A 20,679-nucleotide genomic window follows, 5' to 3' on the forward strand; every position below is an offset into this window, starting at 1 on the left:
TCTTAGCGCTGCTACAGACTCCCTGGAGGGGCAAGGCCAATCCTCCCTGTGCCTCACTGTCCCCATCTGAACAACAGAGACGGCACATCAGCTACCTTCTAAGGTCCTTCCCAAGTACCGAGAGTTTGATCCTAGAACGTGGTACGAGGTGGTCCTCTGAAAAGGGGAGAAGAATGGGGGCTATCTCAGGGGCTCGAGCTGGGAAGGCAGGCCGGGTCTATTAGGAGGGACCCACGTGGGCATCTAGTCCTGGCCTCCCTCTCCCCCTCCACATGCCATTTTACAGCAGAGGAGACAGAAGCCTTTCCCAGGCCAGCCACACAGAGATGGAGCACAGGGATCCTTGCTGGCTCTGGGGTCCTGAGCCCAGGCCCTTGAGGAGGCTCACGCAGGCCCTGGCAGGTGCAAGCAAGGGTGGGGGGAAGGCAGTGTAGTGTGGGCCAGTCTTGCTCCACCCTCTCCTCTCGAACCCCCCAGCTTTTCTCCAGGGCCTGACCAGGCCTCTAGCTTGGACCTGTCTTCGGGCAGGTGAAGGGAAGCGAAGTGCAGGGCACAGGGAGCAGGCAGAGCCGCAGGACTTGTTCCTCTCCATCTCTGGGCCCCTTGTGATGTCCTCTGCCCAAAGGGCCTTGTTTCCCAATCTCCTCCGAAGTTACAAAGTCAGCTCCCTGTCATCCACACAGTGCTGAAGCCATGCTGGGTTCTGAGAAGATGGGGGAAGGCCTCCATCGGGAACCACATCCCACCCAGGACTCAAAGCTCCATTGGCTGGCTCCAACACTGCTGCCCCTTCTGCCTGTGGTCCTTCTCCTCACAGGGCCTGGACACACGTCCCTGAGACTGGTCAAGGGCCAATCGTACTCCAGAAAGACCCAGACTTACCTTCCCACTTCTCTGCCAGATTGTTCTCCTGAGCAGCTGCAAAAAGCCACCCCACTTCTGTAGCAAAAGACTTTCATGCAGATGGTCTTGCTGGCCCATGACATATGTCCAGGCCTGTTAGAATCCTGCTTTGGTCTCTAGACCTACCCCACTATGTCCACGTCCACATGGAAAGGCTCTTGGGATCTCACCCCAGGCTCCCCAGCAGGGTGCTCTTCTGGAGTTGGGAGGCGGGAGAAAGAGTCACCGCAGGGAGTGGACAGGACAGGCCCCTGGCACCAGCCAGGTGTGGCTGGAACAATCAATGACTGAGCCCTGGACCAGGAGCCTGGGTTCTAGTCTCAGCTCTGCTGGTGACTTGTTGTGTGATGGTTGGCAAGATACATCTTCTTTCTGAGCTTCGGGCGCTGTTTGTGAGGTGGCATTGTTAACTGCTCCTCCTTTGGCTGTAGGAGCTCCACTACACATCACTGTCACTCCTACCTGGGCTCAGATCTTTCCCTGGCATCTTTTCCTGCCCACCTCCCCCCACTCACCACCCCTTGGAAGTGCTCCTTCTTGGAACCTGAGGAGGGCACAGGCAGCATGGCCCACCTACCCACCTCCCAAGAGAGGCCACCAGCAGTGCCTCCTTTTAGCCACAGGCCCTGGGACCAGTGAGCCAGGGCCTACAGCAGCCCACATGGCCACACGGACACAAGGAAACGTGGCCACACTGCCACAGAGTCAAGAGCCCTTCTCCTTGCTGAGCAGGCTAATGCCTTAATCCTTTTACACAAAGCCTGCTGATTCTTTCCTCGGGGGGAAATTGGTTGGGGCACAAATTGGCTTATTCCACTGATCCAGAGAGAGGCTTCTCCCATGAGACCTGCAGATCCATCCCTGTGTGTGGCTGTCGCTCAGCTCTCTGCAGCACACACACCCCTCATTACCCTCACCCCCAAGCCTCCAGGAATCCTTGTAGATTCAGAGATACGGAGACTCCCCATGGTCCTCCCTCCCTCCTTCCAGGAGAACTGCTGACTATTGGAGATAGACAGGCCTGGGCTGCCAAGCTCCTACACTGACTAGATTTGGGGTGTCTGACCCCAGGTACGAAGTGCTAGGGAGGACACAGAGAAGGCGAGAGAGGATACGCTACCCAGAAAATAGTAGAATGGTAGAAGTTTCTCTCTATTCCTTTCACTCACTTTCCATAGCCCTATCCAGGGCCCAACCTGGCCAGAAGATATTTTGTAAGCTTCCTTCTGATAAAATTGCAGACCATCCAGAGTGAGGGTAGCCTCAAAAGAAGGGACAGCCAGTGGTGGAGTTTCAGGCATTCACAGAAGAGACCGTTTGGGTCAGGAAGCTTTTTTGGTATCCATGAAAGCCCACGGCCCTGTGGCACCTGCATGTGCACATAGTGAGGTCAAGGGGAAGGTGGCATTTCCAGAGGGAGGGAGGCAGGTGGTGCCACGAAAACCAGCTCACACACAGACTCGTCAGAACACCCACAGCAGGCTGGTTCGTAGTGACCCAGAACTGGAAACAACGCGATGTCCATCAGCAGGTGCCTGGATTCCTATGGTACATTGGTGCAATGAAATACTACTCAGCCATACAGAGGCATGAACTATTGATACACACAACTAACTGGATAAATCTCAAAATCACTATCCTGAGGGAACGGAGCCAGGCACAAAAGAATACATTCAACACAATTCCAACCATGTGAAAATCCAGAACAGGCAGCAGAATGGATCTTGGTGATAAGAGATCAGATGGGGAGGAAGGAGCGGGGTGAGAGGAAGAAGATGTGAGAGAACTTTCTGGAATGATATGAAAGAAGTGTTCTGTATCTTGATTTGGATGATAGATACATAGATAATTGTCAAAACCCATTTAACTGTACACTTAAGGTTGTATGTCAATTTTACCTAGTATGTAAATAATAACCATAAGCATGGAATTTTTTTAGTCAGTTAGTTAAATCTTTATTTTGGAATCATTGCACACTTACAGAAAAGTTGTAAGACAAGCACAAAGAATTCACATTTACCCTTCACCCAAATCCCCTAACAACTAGCATTTTACCACAATTGGTTTATCATCCTTTCTCTCTGTCTGTCTCCCTGTCTCTCTCTTTATATATATATAATTATACATAGATTATGTATATGTCCTACATATCATTGTTTTCTGAGCCTTTCAAAAGTAAGTTACAGATATCATAGTCCTTTCACTCAAAATAATTGTGTGTATTTCCTAAGAATAAGGTTATTTTCTTGTCCTTGTTATCAAAATTGGGATATTAACATTAATAATAACATTTTCTGATCTATATGCCTTCTTATTCAAATTTTGCCAATTGTTCAAAGAATATCCTTTATTAATTTTTTTTTTTCTGGTCCAGGATTTGATCCAGGATCCCAGGTTGCATTTACTTGTCATGTCTTGTTAGTCATATTTAATTTGGAATTGTTCCTCAGTCTTTCTTTGTCTTTCATGTGCTTGGCATTTTTGAAGAGTGTGGGCCAGTTATTTTAATAAATGTTCTTGGCCGGGCACAGTGGCTCATGCCTGTAATCCCAGCACTTTGGGAGGCTGAGGCAGGTGGATCACGAGGTCAGGAGATCAAGACCATCCTGGCTAACACGGTGAAACCCCGTCTCTACTAAAAAAACAAACAAACAAAAAAATAGCCTGGCGTGGTTGCGGGCACCTTTAGTCCCAGGTACTCAGGCGGCTGAGGCAGGAGAATGGCGTGAACTTGGGAGGCAGAGCCTGCAGTGAGCCGAGATCGCACCACTGCACTCCAGCCTGGGCCACAGAGCGAGACTGTGTCTCAAATAAATACATAAATACATAAATAAATATTCTTTAGTTTGGGTTTGTCTGATGTGTCCTCATGATTAAATGCAGGTTATTGATTTTTGCAGGATTATCACAGAAGTGAAGTTGTGTCCTTCTTGGTGCATCATCTCAGGAGGTACATGATGTCTATTTCTCCTATTACTAGTTATACTAATTTGGATCATGGGTTAAGATGTGGTCTAGCACTGTTAAGTTACTATTTTTCCATTGCTATTTAATAAATATTTTGTAAGCAGCCTGGGCAACATAGTGAGACCCAGTTATATATATATGTCTCTCATATATACATATGTGATATGATAAGTCTCATATAAATACATATATGATATGATATATATAATATACATATGATTATATATATCATATATATGTATATGTATATATTAGCCAGGCATGGTAGCATGCACCTGTAGTTCCGGCTACTCTGGAGGCTGAGGTGGGAGGATCATTCGGGCCCACCAGGAGTTTGAGGCTGTAATGAGCTGTGATTGTGCCACATTGCATGCCAGCCTGGCCAACAGGAGTGAGACCCTGTCTCTCTCTCTCTCTCAAAAAAAGAAAAAGGTACTTTGTGGGGAGTTACCTTTAGACTATATACATATCCAGTTTTTTGTCAGAGTTTTCACCCACTAATTTCAGGATCTATTGATGATTCTTGCCTGAATCAATTATTACTATGATGCTGGTCAAATGTAATTTTCTAACCTCAGAATTTCCTCTTTATTAGTTTGAATTTTACGTTACAGAAGAGCTTTCTCTTTTCCTCATGTATTTATTTATACTCATTATATTATATCTGTATGGACTCAGGGATTCTTATTTTATTCAGTGGGTTGTAATTCATTCTTATCATTATTCATTTTGGTGCTCAAATTGTTCCAGGTTTGGCCGGTGGGAGCTCCTTCAAGCTGGCCCCTGTGTCTTTTTGACATTTCCCCATCATTCTTTGAGCATTTTCTTACTTTCAGGTTCATCACGTACTTGTCCTGGAAATCAGCTATTTCTCCAAGGATCCCTTGACCTTGTTTATTTTAGGAGAGAATGATCTGGGAGGTAGAATATCCATGACCATATCTATATTAACATCTGTATATAAAGCCATGCGCTTGTACAGTTACCTCCAATTTCAATTTAATACCTAAGGGTCCATTCTTGTCTTCTCCCTTCCAATACCTGTAACTCACTTCTCCAACAGTGAGAAACTTGGACCCCGTGATTGTCATTATATCTACTCATGTGCCAAAGCCTAGAAGTTTCAGAATGGCCAAACCATACTGCTGCAAAAAACAAACCTGCTAACTAGAGTTTGACATTTTTGCAGATCTTTTTTATCTTTTGTCTGGGCGTATATAGTAAAATACTGTGTTCAAAATGCCCTTGGGTCAGATTTTCCCCTCCTTTTAGTGTGGTTGTTACTCATTTGAAATGTATTAGGTTTGTTTGTTTCTGATTGTATTACATTTTAGAGACTTTCCCCCGTCCTTTATTATTGTTGTTGTTTGAACAGGTAAAGCACTGATGTGGTTCTGAAAGCCAACACTATACAAAACATTTACACTCAGAAAAAATAGCTCTCTGCTCATATCCCTTCCACTCCATTCCCACACTACCTTTGTAGGTAACTGATCTCATTCGTTTATCCTTCCTGTGTTTCTTTTTGCAAAAACAATCTTCTATAATATATATTTACATATATAAATTTATACATTCCTCCTTCCATAATATATAAAAGGGTAATAATTTCTTATTTCCCCTTCTTTCTTACACACAAAGTAGCATTCTAGAGTTATAGTTTTGCACTTCAATATTTTAAACTTAACAATTCATCCTGGATTCACTCTATCTCCATTAGTAGAGATTGTCCTTAATTTTTTTTTTTTTTTTTTTTTTTGAGACGGAGTCTCGCTCTGTCACCCAGGCTGGAGTGCAGTGGCGCGATCTCGGCTCACTACAAGCTCCGCCTCCCGGGATCACGCCATTCTCCTGCCTCAGCCTCTCCGAGTAGCTGGGACTACAGGCGCCCGCCACCACGCCCGGCTAATTTTTTTGTATGTCCTTAATTTTTGTAAGCTTACATTTTTATTGAAGAATAGCATACATAGCGAAATCATAATGTACAAGTCATAAGCGTATGGCTTGAGATTTTTCACTTCGTGAAAAATGTAACCACCACCACATGACTGTAGCACCCTCATGCAACCGGCACCACCGAAGTCCTTTCTTGTCCCTTGCAGTCACTACCCACATTAAGGGACCCCGCTATCCTGACTTGTAACACCATTGATGAATGTCTGCTTTGAAAGCTGTATAAATGGGTTCTTATAATATTTGCTCTTTGGTGTCTGACTCATTTTGCTCAGCATTGTGTTTGTGACATTTATCCATGGCTATGTGTAATTATAGCTTGCTCATTCATATTCTATAATTATACGACTATATATATATTATTTATTTATTTATGTATTTTCTTGAGACAGAGTCTTGCTTTGTCCTCTAGGCTGGAGTGCAGTGGCGTGATCTCGACTCACTGCAACTTCTGTCTCCCAGGTTCAAGTGATTCTCCTGCCTCAGCCTCCCAAGTAGCTGGGACTACAGGCGCACACCACCACGCCCAGTTATTTTGTAATTTTAGTAGAGACGAGGTTTCACCATGTTGTCCAGGATGGTCTCGATCTCTTGACCTCGTGATCCACCCGCCTCGGCCTCCCAAAGCGTTGAGATTACAGGCGTGAGCCACCATGCTCTGCCTTATACCACAATATTTTTATCAACTATGTTTTTCTGGCTAGGCTCAGAGGCGGAGCTTGCAGTAAGCCAAGATCGGGCCACTGCACTCCAGCCTGGGCGACAGACCGAGACTCCATCTCAAAAAAAGAGAAAAAAAGAAAATTCTAGTACCTAGAATGCTTTTGGTACCTAGAAATGTAATTGCTGGGTTATAGGGTCTGCATATGGTTAGCTTTGGTAGGCGTCACTAGACACTTTTGCAGTGTTGAAATACCAGTTTGCATTCTTACCAGCCATGTAAAGCAGTTACAGTTGCTGCACATCCTCACCAACACCAAATTTTTTAAAACTCTCTTACTCATTTTAGCCATCCTGAGGGTGTGTGTTGTACTGGGGTTTTATTATTATTTTTTATTTCTTTTTATTTTTTGAGACGGAGTCTCGCTCTGTCGCCCAGGCTGGAGTGCAGTGGCGCGATCTCGGCTCACTGCAACCTCCAACTCCCGGGTTCACGCCATTCTCCTGCCTCAGCCTCCTGAGTAGCTGGGACTACAGGCGCCCACCACCACGCCTGGCTAATTTTTTGTAGTTTTAGTAGAGACGGGGTTTCACCATGTTAGCCAGGATGGTCTCGATCTCCTGACCTTGTGATCCGCCTGCCTTAGCCTCCCAAAGTGCTGGGATTACAGGCATGAGCCACCGTGCCCAACCCCATGTACTGGGGTTTTAATCTGTATTTCCTGGATGAGCAAATAGCACTTTTTCCCAGGATCACTAACAAACTAGTCCCCTTGGCTCTGGCCTTGGAATCAGAAGACCTTACCCTGCCCACTCTGATTGGGTGAGTTATGTGACACTGACCTGTCAGTCATTTCCTGCCATGACAACAAAATACTTTAGATTGGGTAATTTATAAACAACAGAAATTTTTTGCTTGCAGTCCTGAAAGCCGGGAAGTCCAAGATCAAGGCCCCAGCAGATGTGGTGTCCGGTAAGGGTTTGCCCTCTGCTCCATAGATGGCGTCTCGTTGCTGTGTTCTTACGTGTCAGAAGAGGCCAGGGAGCTCACTTGAGCCTCTTTTATAAGGACATAATCCCATTCATAAGGGCAGAACCTTCAGGACTCGACTACTTCCAAAAGGCCCCACCTCTTAATACTATCACATTGGGGATCAAGTTCCAACATGTGAATATTGGAGGGACACCAGCATTCAGACCATAGCATGATCTATCTAAGTTTTCTCATCTGTAAGTGGGAACAATAACCCTTGGCCTGCGTTTGCAGTAGGCGCACACTGGTGTTGGAGTTGGTGGAGCTCCAGGACTTTCTTCCAGGCCTGTCTCCCTACTTCAAGGGCACAGGTCTTTTTAGAAGACAGGGTTTGTTGCCCACATGCCAGTCTTCTCCCCTGCTTCTACCCTGGATCTTTTTCCTCCGTTGACAGCATCTCAGGGCTTCCTCTTCCAGATTACCTTCATCTTTTTTTCTATATCACTGAGGCAGGATCTAGGCCAGAAGGGACAATGGATGGACCCAGGAGGTGGCCATTTGCATTTGGCTTGCTCTATTGCTGCGTGACCTGGGCTGGTTTCTAAAAGGAAATGGGGTATAGACATTGCCTGCAGCATCCCTGGGGCACTTTAGTGCTCTTGTGTGCTGTGCTGAGGAGGAGGTCATCCAAGCAGGTTAGCAGATGGGAAATAGACAAACCATCTTTGTGTACTTAGGATGCCAGATAGACATGCAAATAGCTGCCACATGCCTGTGTGGCAAAGAAAGTACAGCACTCTCAAATCCCTTTGGAGAGCCTGTGGGAGGAGTGTGCTCCCACCTTTCCATCCTTCAGTGCACCTGGACTGTTCTGAGATGGGAAGGACTTGAGTGTAGAGAAGCCCAGTCGCTTATTCACTCCAAGAAGACACTGAGCCATGGTGTTGTGCAAAGCAAGAGGCAAGGCTCTGCCTGGGTGTCCTCAGGATGGCTCGGTTGTGGACCCTGACTACAGATGCCCAGAGCCCATGGGGAAGCTAAGGCACAAGCATAAACAACTGTGGACCAAGTTCTGGAGGGGCACAGATGGTTTCTAACATGAAGGGCTGGTGAGTAATGTAGGTAAGAGTGAGGGAAGGTGTCACAGGTCCAGGGACCAGCCTGCGTACAGATGTGGAGATGGGGACCTGGGGCATGTTTGTGGAGTGAATGAATGAAGGCAGGTGGGCTAGATCACCAAGGCTTGAAAACTTGACTGAAAGGCTGGGATTTTATCCAGTGCATAATGACCACTGGTGTTTATGAGAGGGGTTGGTGCAGGCATGATAGAATCACAGCTGATCCCAGATGCTCACCTTTAGAAAGTCCCCAGCTCACAGAGCCTCCCCCACCGGCTCCCCAACTGGCTTCCACTATTTTAACTCTCTTCCTTATTGAACCAAAGACTTTTCCTGCTCCAAGAGATCCTCACAAAGTGAAAACTCTGGGTGCCAGCTCCATCCTTGATGGGATCAGCTGCTCAGCCCAAGACCCTTAGAGAGGTTTGTTTCCAGAGGCAGGGGCCAGGCTAGTGTTGATGAGAGTGAACATAGGGATAGGAGGGGAGGGATTTTTTTTAACATCTGCTAATGACAGGCATTATATTAAGTATCCAACATTCAATATTTCATTTACTGTTTGTAGCAACCCTATTAGGAAGGCATTCTCCCCCATTTTACAGAAGAAGAAACGGAGGCTTGGGCAGACTAAATTATCCACATAGTAAATGAGTCTGTTTGCGAAACCTGAGCCTTTTCTGCTGCCCCAGGCAGAGTGTATGCGAAGTGTGTCTAGGAAGCTGGGTGGGAGGGGAAGGGTCATCTGAGCCCAGTGTCCGTTTGCCCCATGACATGCAGCTCTAAGGCCTGGGCCTCCAAATGCGTCGCCCACAGAGCTGCTCTGGTGATCTCCCCGACTGGATGTTCCTGGCTAAAGGTACAGAATTGCAGTCTTTTCAAAGTACACCAGGAGATGTCAACAGAAAGAGTGAAATTGTGCTCAAATTAGAGACAATTTTCTGGAATCCTCTGTTTTCCTCCCCCTGACAAGCAGAAGCATGGCATCCATTCAGCAGCATTTATGCTTTTAAATAAAATGCTGCCATAGAATCCCTCGAACTGCCGTTTGTGAAGCAATATTCTCATCACTATCTCCAGGTCACAGATACTGGATGCCATGTCATGCAAAGGGTCAACTCGTTCACCATTCATTCAACAAGCATTCAGTAAATACCTGCTATGGGACTTGCTCTGTGCTGGGCACTGGGAACACAGATGTGGATGAAACCCATGTAGACCATGAGATCCTCAGTGGCTACAAAGAAAAACAGACATTGTAGAGGATTAAGACCTCTGCAATGTGATAGAGCTGACAGAGGCTTGGGGGAACCCCTGATGGTCTCTGCAGGGGTGGGAGTGGGCTAAGTGATAGGAATGCCTGTGGATCCCCATAGGGATTCAGACAGGCAAGTGGGCCTGGCCAGGGACTCAAGGAGCCTAGGTCTTCTAGGACCAAGGTGAGCATTGGTGGAGGGGAAGGGAACTCCAGGTGCCAAGACTGGCTTGAGCAGGGGTCTGGACAAGGGACTGGCATGTGCGGGACTGTGAGGCCGCCATGCTGCGGGGACACGAGGGGGACAGATGATCGGCTGTGGGCCTTTGTTGCCTGGCCTATCACAGTAGCCTCCACCCTGCTGGTCCTGCAGCAGTGCCCCTGCCTGGCACCTGGACTTAGTCCCCTTATTTAGTGTCACACACCCTTAGCTCAGCTGCCCGTTGTGTCCCACACAACCAGGCTGTGTCTCACTTTTAACCTACGCTCTTGCTGTCCCCTTTTCCTGGAATGCCCACACCCCACTCCCCTTCTTCCCCTGGGAAGCTCTGTTTAAGGCTCGGCTTAGTCCTCCCCTCTTCACAAAGCCTCGGGGTGGAGTTCAGTGCCCTCCTCACCACTCAGACATCTCCCCTGGGGACTCCTGAGGGGATGGTCATGGTGAGCTGGTTGGTTTGTTTGTCTTTTGGGGAGGGGCTGGGTCTTGGAGCCACAAGTGGGACGCACATGGAGGGGTGGTACAGTGGAGGATGTGTGACTTCATCGCATCCTAGAGGAGAAAAATATCTTTGTTTCTTTTTCAAACACAGGGTCTTGCTCTGTTGCCCAAGCTGAAGTGCAGTAGCTCGATCATGGCTCATTGCAGCCTTGAACTCCTGGACTCAAGATATCCTCCCACCTCAGTCTCCTGAGTAGCCGGAACTTACAGGTGGGAGTCACTGCACCCGGCTCAAACAACTATCGTAACTGTGAGAAATGGTGAGCTGGCAAAACTTCACAACCTTGACTATGCATGACATCCATGCCAGCAATGACTGTGCTGGCCATTCACCATGGCCAACCGTGTGCTTCTTATTTTGCCACAGTGTAAAAGTCATACTTTTTTCATCAAGAGAGAAGATAAGGCAGAGCGCGGTGGCTCACGCCTGTAATCCCAGCACTTTGGGAGGCCAAGGCAGGCGGATCACTAGGTCAGGAGATCGAGACCATCCTGGCCAACACAGTGAAACCCCGTCTCTACTAAAAATACAAAAAATTAGCCGGGCGTGGTGGTGGGCACCTGTAGTCCCAGGTACTCGGGAGGCTGAGGCAGGAGAATGGCTTGAACCTGGGAGGCGGAGCTTGCAGTGAGCCGAGATTGCACCACTGCACTCCAGCCTGGGTGACAGAGCGAGACTCCGTCTCAAAAAAAAAAAAAAAAAAAAGAGAGAAAATAAAATCAGAGCACCATCAATTTCTCTAATCCAATTCCCCTCGAGCAGTATTTATACCTTGCCCCAGTGTCTAGGGGGTCCTGAGGGAACTTTAGGCTTTCCCCCTCAGTGTGTGAGACCACTTCCTCCTTGATGCCTCCCTGGGTGGCCCAACTCCACATTTGCAACTTGCAGCATCAGCCCACTAGAGACCAAGGGCCCCTGGAGGGTCTCATGGGACCCTTGCGGGCTCCTCTTCTCCCCACACCTTTGAATCGGATCTGGCCTTGCTCACAGCTCCACCGCCACTATTTCCCCCTCACTATCCACTTGCTCCTTCTGTCTCACCCACATCCCTGCCCCCAAGGCCAGCCACATTCCTTCTCAAACCTCTGTCTCAGATTTCCCAAATGGTGGCCCCACGTTCATGCAGGTATGTTCTGTTTGGCCTACAATGTTTAGAGTGTTTTGAAAATCAGCATAGTGAATTCACTTCATGATCACCTTTCAAGCTGTATGCTTAACATTTATGCTTTTCTGCATGTATCCTTCCATTTAAAATATATATATTTTTTAATCAGCAGATTTCAGGCAAGGCATGGTGGCTCACGCCTGTAATCCAAGCACTTTGGGAGGCAGCAGGTAGGAGGATCGCTGGAGCCCAGGAGCTCAAGACCAGCCTGTGCAACATGGGGAAACCCTATCTCTACCAAAAATACAAAAATTAGCCAGTCTCACAACCCAGCCTCAAATAAATAAATAAATAAATAAAAATTTAAAAATAAGATAACTTTTTTAAAAAAACAGCAGATTTCATATCGAAATCCAGACTCCCACCCTCTCTTGAACACTTGGAAGGCCAGTACTGCTGGGTGTTTATCCTAAATCAGCTTTAGCTGGCGGCTGCCTCCTTCACAAAAGATATACGCTCCCCCCTTTCCACAGTCTCCACCACTGTCTATTGCACCCACTGGCCACTCCCCTCATTTGTGTACCTGTCTTGCCCCTAGGACAGGCATTCAAGCCCATTGTCTTTGGGATCTCCTGATTTATTTCCTACTGCCTCCATGGGGATCTCAAACTCAACCCAACCATGACCAAGCCACATCCTCCTCCACTGTCTCCAAAACCTCCTCCCCTCCAATATTCCCCATCTCAGGAAATGCATCACAATCTGCCCAGTCACTCAAGGAAAAAACCTGCACATTTCTAGGACTCCTTGTCTACCCCTTGTCCCACCTACGATTTATCATCAACTTGACAATTCTGCAAAGCTGCCTGCTGCTCTGCATCCCCACAGCACATGCAGAGCCAAGCCACCACCACCCCCAGCTGCGACCACAGCAGCCTCATGACTGGTCTGCCTGCCTGGACTCGGGCCCCTCTAAGTTGCTGCACCCTCTGCAGCCAGAGAGGCCTTTGTACAATGCAATGTGATTATGTCGCTTCCCTCTTAGACCCCTTCTGTAGCTTCCACAGCTTCCCATTTTCCCCCAAAATCCAAATTCCAAAAGGGTCTAATATCAGGGCCTGCGTCTCTCCCTAGCCTCTTCCCACACCTCGTCCTTCTCCATGGCATACACACTAACCTTATTTCAGTTCATGCCGTTCCCTTCAACACTTCACTCCACACTTCACTTTTTGAAACAGGAGCTGTAACTTTTATAGAGTAAACCATCCACATCTTACATGTACAGCTTGAATGATTTTTGTATATGCAAACACGCGTGTAACCATTATCCATTTCAGTATACCCGAGATCTTCTTTATGTGCCTTTCTGGCAGTACCCACCTATCATTAAATCGACTTTGGCATAGCTTAGTTTTGCCTGTTCTTGACCTTCATAGAAATGAAATTACATAGTATATGTTCTTTTGTGCCTGGATTATTTTGCTTAAGATTATGTCTGTGAAATTCACCCACATTGTTGCGTGTATTAATAATTAATTCATGCTCTTTGCTATGGAATCTTCCATTGTATAGATACACCACTGTTTATGCACTCTACTGGTGATGGGCATTTGAGTAGTGTTATGGTCTAAATTGTGTCCCCCCAGATTTTATGGAATAAAGTCCTAACCCCTAATGTGTCTGTATTTGGAGACGGGACCATTAAGGAAGTAATTAAACTTTGCAATTATGTAGACAGTAGGAAAAAAGGCTGGGTGAGGTGGCTCACGCTTATAATCCCAGCACTTTGGGAGGCCGAGGTGGGCAGATCATGAGGTCAAGAGATAGAGAACATCCTAGCTAATATGGTGAAACCCCATCTCTACTAAAAATACAAAAATTAGCTGGGCGTGGTGGCGCATGCCTGTAGTCCCAGCTACTTGGGAGACTGAGGCAGGAGAATCGCTTGAACCCGGGAGGTGGAGGTTGCCACGAGTCAAGATTGTACCACTGCACTCCAGCCTGGCAACAGAGCAAGACTCCATCAAAAAAAAAAAAAAAATGGTGGTAGTGAAGGTTAAATGAGGTCATAAGAGTGGGGCCCTGGTCTAATAGAACTGGTGTCCTTATAAGAAGAGAAAGAGACACCAAGCGGGCCATTTGAGGACACAGTGAGAAAGCAGCTATCTGCAAGCCAGAGAGAGAGGACTCACCAGAAGCCAACCCAGTCGGCACCTTGATCTTGGACTTCCAGCCTCTGGAACTATGAGAAATAAATGTCTGTTGTTTAGGCCACCCAGCCTGTGGCATTCTGTTAAGGCGGCCCAGGCGGACGGATGCAGGTAGTTTCTAATTGAGGGCTATGACACTGCTGCTATAAATACTCTTCTACATGACTTTTGGCAAACATAAGCACTTCTTTCTATTGGCTCTGTCCCCATGAGTGGGTCATAGGGTAGAGGCATTGATAGAAGGACAGAGAGAGAAAGAGACAGGAATTATTTCTTTCTGAACCATTTGAGAAGAAGTTTAAGCAGATACACTCTCCCAAATCTCATTGCAGCCAGTGAAGGTAGGATGCTGTCTTACTCCCGTCTAATCTTTAGACTCCATCCCAATTTCATTATTATCCCAATAATGTCCATTATATCGAAAGGGTCCTATCCATGATTACATGTTGATTTAGTTGTCAAATGTCTTTACTCTCCTTCAGTCCTAGACAGTTCCTTCACCTTTAATTTTATGACCTTGACACCTAGAACAGTTACAGGCTGGTCATTTTGTAGAATGGCTCATAATTTAAGTTGCTCTGATGTTAATGTGTTTTGGGCAGGAATGTACAAAACTGATGCTGTGTTCTTTGCACTGCATCCTGTCAGGTTATTCGTGGTCAATTTGCCCCATTACTGGAGATATTAACTTTTATTCCTTGGTTAAGATGGTATCTACCAGGCTTCACCAGTGTTCAGTTAATTAATGAGTATATTATACGTATTAATTAACTTATAATTAATTAATTAATATTTTATAGAGAATAAGTTTGAAATTAGGTAAATATCCTGTTTCTCATCAAAAATTTGCCCAATAGTTTTAGTATCCATTAATGATTCTTGACTAAATCAAATACTTTTACAGTGCTTGCAAAATATGATTTCCTAATTCCATTATCCCTTCTACATTTATTAGTTTGCATTCTACTTTAAGTAAGAGTTTCTCTTCTCCCTATTTTTTATTCATTTATTTACTTGTATTAATATTGACTTACAGATCATTATTTTGATGCTCAAATTGTCCCCGATGTGGCCATTGGGAGCCTCTTCAAGTTGGCTCTTGTGTCCTTTTTTCTTTAATTTCACATTTTTGTTTTTTAAATTGTGGTAAAATACACATAAAATGTACCATCTTAATCGCTTTAGTGCACCATTCAATGGCATTAAGGACATTCTCATTGTTGTGCAACCATCACCACCATTCATCTCCAGGGCTCTTCATCTGACAAACTTGAAATTCTGTACCCATTAAACAATGACTCCTCCCCCCAACCCCTGGCAACCACCATTCTACTTTTTGTGCCCATGAATTTGACTACTCTATGTACTTAAAATAAGTAGAATGGTATAGTATTTGTGCTTTCGTGACTGGCTTATTTCACATAGCATAATGTCTTCAAGTTTTATCCAAGCTGTAGCATGTGTCAGAATTTCCTTCCTGTTTAAGACTGAGTAATATTCCAATGTATGGATATGCCACATTTTGTTTATCCATTCATCTGTTGATGGGACACTTGGGTTGCTTCCACATTTTGGCTTTTGTGAATAATGCTGCTATAAACATGAGTGTACAGATATTTCTTCAAGTCCCTGCTTTCAATGCTTTTGGATATATACCCAGAAGTGGACTTGCTGGATCATATGGTAATTCTACTTTTAATTGTTTGAGGATCTGCCATACAGTTTTCCATAGCAACCGCACTATTTTATATTCCTACCAACCCAGCGCCCAAGGGTTCCAATTTCTCACATCATCACCCGTGCTTATTTTCTTTCTTTGATAGTAGCCATCCTAATGGGTGTGAGGTGACATCTCATTATGGGTTTGCTTTACATTTCTCTAGTGATTAGCGATGGTGATCATTTTTCATGCTCTTATCAGCCATTTGTATATCTTCTTTGGAGAAACGTCTATTGAAGTCCTTTTTAATTGGGTTGTTTCTTCTGCTGTTGGACACAGGAGTTCTTTATATAATCTGGATATTATCTTATGTGCTTTCAACATGTCCCCATCATTCTTTGAGCACTTTCTGTCTGAAACAACAAGATGTTTCAAGTGCTCTATTTCCCCTGCCCCAGCCCTGGAATCAGTCATTTCTCCAAGGAGCCCTGATTCCTTTCAGTGGTGAATGATTTAGAGGCAGATCTGGGCTGTAGATTTGCTCATTTATTTTGGGGGTTTGTTGCTCCCAGACCCTCTCAGGGGCCAGAGCCAAGGAATGTGTGTGTGTATTCGTGTGTGTGTATACACATATATTTATATTTATTTCTAGATCCATACATTAAAAATCGTAAGTTCACATCTATACCTCTATTTCCAGTCCATCATTATAGGATTCACTCAAATTTCTCCTCTTTCCATATTTTCAACTTTCTTCTCCAACAACAAGAAACCTGGCTCCCACTATCCCCACTATATTTATGTATTGCTCCACGCCCTTGCATGTAGCCAGTCTCCTGAATCCACGGGTTACTGCCCTCACTTGGCCACTTCCCTGCTCCACACTAACCCCCTCTGCTGCTTTCACGAAGTGTTGGGGGAAGGGAAGGAGGTCCTACAGAGTTTTAAGGGAATTATTCAATTATTCAGGAAGGAAGGAAGCAAGCAAGTACAGGGCTGGATCTTGAAGAAGTTTGCAGACGGCCTCAGTGCATTTCCGCCCCATGTAATTTGGCTGAAAGCTCAGGGATGTGCCTTTTAACAGCCCCATCTGCTCCAGTGTTTCTGGGAAGTTCCTGGGCCAGCCCCTGGCTCAGGGATGCCCACCAGACCATAATGAGCCAGTCTGCTCAGGCTCCACACTCCCAAGGACGGACTACTGCCGGAGCTGCTGGCAGCTGCTGGAGGCCACAATGTTGCCCTGGGTCCACCCAGCACTTGAACCCTGACCAGAACCCTGAACCTAGCAGAGTCAGGCAGGAGGCTGGGGCCTTGGGCCTCAGGGGCACCTGGCAAGGCCTATCCCAGGAGGTCAGGCTGGAAACTGGAAGAGACTCATAACTCATGCAGAAGCTCTTAGCTGAGTACAGCTTCCTCTCCCCCAGTGCATTTAAGCTGCACTTTACAAATCCAAATGGCTTAGAGGTATCCTTTTCATCCTGGCCCCTGGAATATGAAAGGTTTTGCTTGCTGCTGTGGCTTCCACCACCACAGGGACACCTGGAAGGGGGAGGAGTGTCTCTGTCCTAAAGAAGCCCTGGTTCAGGCCCACTGCCAGGATTCAGTCATCCATGGGCAGCCAGGTCGCCCCTGTACCCAGCCTACCTCTCGAGGGTTGGGGGTGTGGGCAAGAGAGCTCATTGAGGCATGCCATGTGCAGAGCCTTCCAGTGAGTGTTTGGAAGAACCCACCCTCAGGGAGCTCAAAGCCTATCTAGGGTCACAAGCCCCACCAAGGCCAGGAGCAGCAGCCCCATACACCCGCAGATGCCCCTGTTGGGGGCTAGGAATGACAGAACACGACCCTGTGAGTGACGGAAACAGGGAAGATAAGGATGATGGGAAACCCTGGTAGAAACCTTCCAGAAAGACAGGCCAGCCTTTCCAACATGATCTTGGATGCATTCAGGTTTTAGGGGCCTGAAACATAATTTGGGTAGTTTTTGGTTTTTTTTTTTTTTGAGAAGGAGTCTTGCTCTGTCGCCAGGCTGGAGCGCAGTGGCCCAATCTCTGCTCACTACAGCCTCTGCCTCCCAGGTTCCAGCGATTTTCCTGACTCAGCCTCCCAGGTAGCTGGGATTACAGGCATGCGCCACCACGCCTGGCTAATTTTTTGTATTTTTAGTAGAGATGGGGTTTCTCCATGTTGGCCAGGCTGGTCTCAAACTCCTGACCTCAGGTGATCCACCCACCTTGGCCTCCCAAAGTGCTAGGATTACAGGCGTCAGCCACTGTGCCCAGCCTGGATAGTTCTTTAAGACACACACACACACACAAGGCTGGGCACAGAGGCTCATGCCTGTATTCCCAGGACTTTGAGAGGCCGAGGCCAGGCAGATCACCTGAGGTCAGGATCTCAAGACCAGCCTGAGCAACATGGTGTAACCCCATCCCTACAAAATATAAAAAACTTAGCTGGGCATGGTGGTGTGCACCTATAGTCTGAGCTACTTGAGAAACCGAGATGGGAGGATTGCTTGAGCCCAGAGAGATCGAGGCTGCAGTGAGCCATGACCACTGCCCTCCAGCCTGAGTGACGGAGTGAGACCCTGTCTCAAAAAAGAGAAAGAAAGACAGAAAGATGAAAGAGAAAGGAAGGAAGGAAGGGAGGGAGGGAGGGAGGAAGGAAGGAAGGAAGGAAGGAAGGAAGGAAGGAAAGAAAGAAAAAAAGAAAGAAAGAAAGAAAAGAAAGAAAGAAAGAAAGAAAGAAAGAAAGAAAGAAAGAAAGAAAGAAAGAAAGAAAGAAAGAAAGAAAAAGGAAATGAAGGTGACTGCTCAGCTGGACTGCCATCCCTTGACTCCCAGCTGTCCTGGCAAGGCTTTCAGCTTCATGACAGTAGCATCAATCAGAAGTTCACCACATTACAGCATTTGACAGTTTATGAAGCATGTCCATAGATGTGGTCATCTCCAAGAGCAGGCAGGGAAGCTGAAACTGCTGTGTCCCTACCTCTTACACAGGTCCTGGCAGATAAAAGGTTCACAATCCATCTTTGCTGAGTTAACAAAGGGGCCAAAGAGGCCACGGGAAGCAGCTCCTCCCTTCAGGGTTGGGCAGGGCCAGATGAAAACCTTTATTTCGAGGCCCTAAGCCTGAAAAAGGATCAAGTATCCCCCACTTACCATGTGCAAATCAAAATAAAGCTAGTCCCAAACCACAGAATAAGAGTCAGGAAGTCTTACAGCATTCTGGGGTTTCCCATTGAGTCTGCAATGATTTTTAAAAATGGATAATTTCTCCAAAACTTCTCATTTGGGGCGTGCCCTGCTTTGCTGGTGCCAAGGCATATACGTGGCCTGCCAAGTGACCCATCCAGCCCTGGCTTGGTGCCACTACCTCTTAGGGACTTCAGTGTGGATTCCTGGGCACAAGGTCTCAGAGGTGCAGAAAGACCCTCACCCTAGGGGTGAGGTTCAGCAGGCCTGGATTTGAACAGGCCCCCACCTCTGACTAGCCGTGTACACTTGGATCAGTCACTTAGTCTTTCCAAGCCTCAGCTTCCTTGTCTGAATGAATGGGCTCACGCTCACTACTCATAGAGCTGAGCATGAGGGAAAATGAAATCTGACATGCAAAGGACCTAGCACGGGATCTGGTGTACAGTGGGTGCTCAGGAAGTATCTATTACCCTCAAGAAGCAACGAAGGGAGTTGGCGGGTCCTTAGCTTTCTGTGCTGACAGCAGAACCCGAGCAGCCATATGAGACAAGTAGGTGCTGAGTAGGAGGGAAGGGGCAGTGGCTGGACCTGGGGGTTGGGGTCTTTCCCACACCTGACTTAGCTGGGCGGTTCAGGCTTAGTTCTCAGCCTAAGATGGGCCCTCAGTCCCAGGACCTCCCCGTCCCTCCTCCCAACCTCACTGAGCAGATTAATCAGGAAGTGTGCACAATGTGCTCATTGTTATTAGAGGAAAACAAAAATAGCCTTGGCCTGGAGACTGTGTGCATAGGGCTTGGGTGCAGTGGGCTACTTGCTTCTTTAGGGAGGCTTTTTTTCAAGGGAAGCTCAGACTCACAGAGGTGTGCTTGGGGTGAGCCCCCCCAAAGACAAGACCTCCCCAACCTGCCCCTCTCTTGCTCTCCAGACCAACACTCAGCATCGCCCCCCCACAACATGCTTTCCATCCTCATGTCTCCTCCAACCCCCTATCTTTACCCACCCCTGTGCCTTCACTCCCAACAGCCAGCTGTCTCTGTTGGAGAATGGCTCTGAGCTGCCAGAACCACTCTGCCTACACCTATGAAGAACAGGAAGTACCTGGACATTTATGTGCTCCATTCGGGGAGAGCAAGGAAGTAAAACTGCCCGTGCCCCCTTGCCCCTGATTGGGGCACCTCTGAAGTGTCCCCACAGCTCCCTGGAGTATGAGACATGCAGCCCTTCGCGTGGCTTGGCTTGATGCCACACCCTGGCTTGGCTTCTTTCTCTTTGCTTGCGTCCCACTTCCTTGTTCCTCTACTGTCTTTTCCCACTTAGATTTCTCCCTAAGAAATCATTTTCACATAAATCTAGACTCAGTTTTCCTCAGGGGAACCTCAGCTAAGATATTCTCCAACCTCAGGACCAGGCACAGCGGAGGGAAGCACCTGGAGAGACCTGTCATTTGACTGCTTCTGGGAGGGGTGTGGGGGTGTGTGTACATGCACCTGCCTAGACTCCGCCTTTTACAGCGAGGAGCAGGGAGGAGGAAGGAAGAAGCCTGTATTACTCAGAGTCCTTCAGGGAAACAGAACCAACATGATGCACAGAGATTTGTTATAAAGAACTGGCTCACAGGATTACGGGGGCTGAAGAGTCCAGACCCAGAAAAGCTGATGGTGTGAGTTCCAGTGTGACTCTGGGAGCAGGAGGAGATTGACGTCCCAGCTTGAAGACAGTCAGGCAGAGAGGAAATTCTTTCTTACTCAGGCGTTTATTCTGTTCGAGCCTTCAGCTGATTGGATGGAGCCCACCCACATGAAGGAGGGCCCTGTGCTTTACTCAGTCTATGGATTCAAGTGTTAATTTCATCCAGAAACAGGCATAGTGGACTAGTCAAGTGGACACACAGCATGAACCACACCAGGGCTGCCCAGGCCTTTGTCTCTGCAGCGTGGTGTGGAGGCGCTGGCCTACCTTCCT

The 20,679-nt window shown here is 47.0% G+C and overlaps 1 protein-coding gene across 1 annotated transcript in view; it reads right to left on the reverse strand.

Annotated features, from left to right (window-relative positions):
- Nucleotides 1–2,847: 2,847 nt before the first annotated feature.
- Nucleotides 2,848–20,679, reverse strand: part of HMG20A (high mobility group 20A) — a 106,463-nt gene continuing 88,631 nt past the window's right edge. Inside the window, exons 11-13 of the transcript XR_009209829.1 lie at nt 9,728–9,808; nt 7,176–7,972; nt 2,848–3,437 (exon numbers count right to left, since the gene is read on the reverse strand). The gene's annotated coding sequence lies outside the window, so the exon portion shown is untranslated. The remainder of the gene's footprint in view (nt 3,438–7,175; nt 7,973–9,727; nt 9,809–20,679) is intronic.

This window comes from Hylobates moloch, unplaced genomic scaffold, assembly GCF_009828535.3.
Source record: "Hylobates moloch isolate HMO894 unplaced genomic scaffold, HMol_V3 SCAFFOLD_14, whole genome shotgun sequence".
NCBI lineage: Eukaryota > Metazoa > Chordata > Mammalia > Primates > Hylobatidae > Hylobates > Hylobates moloch.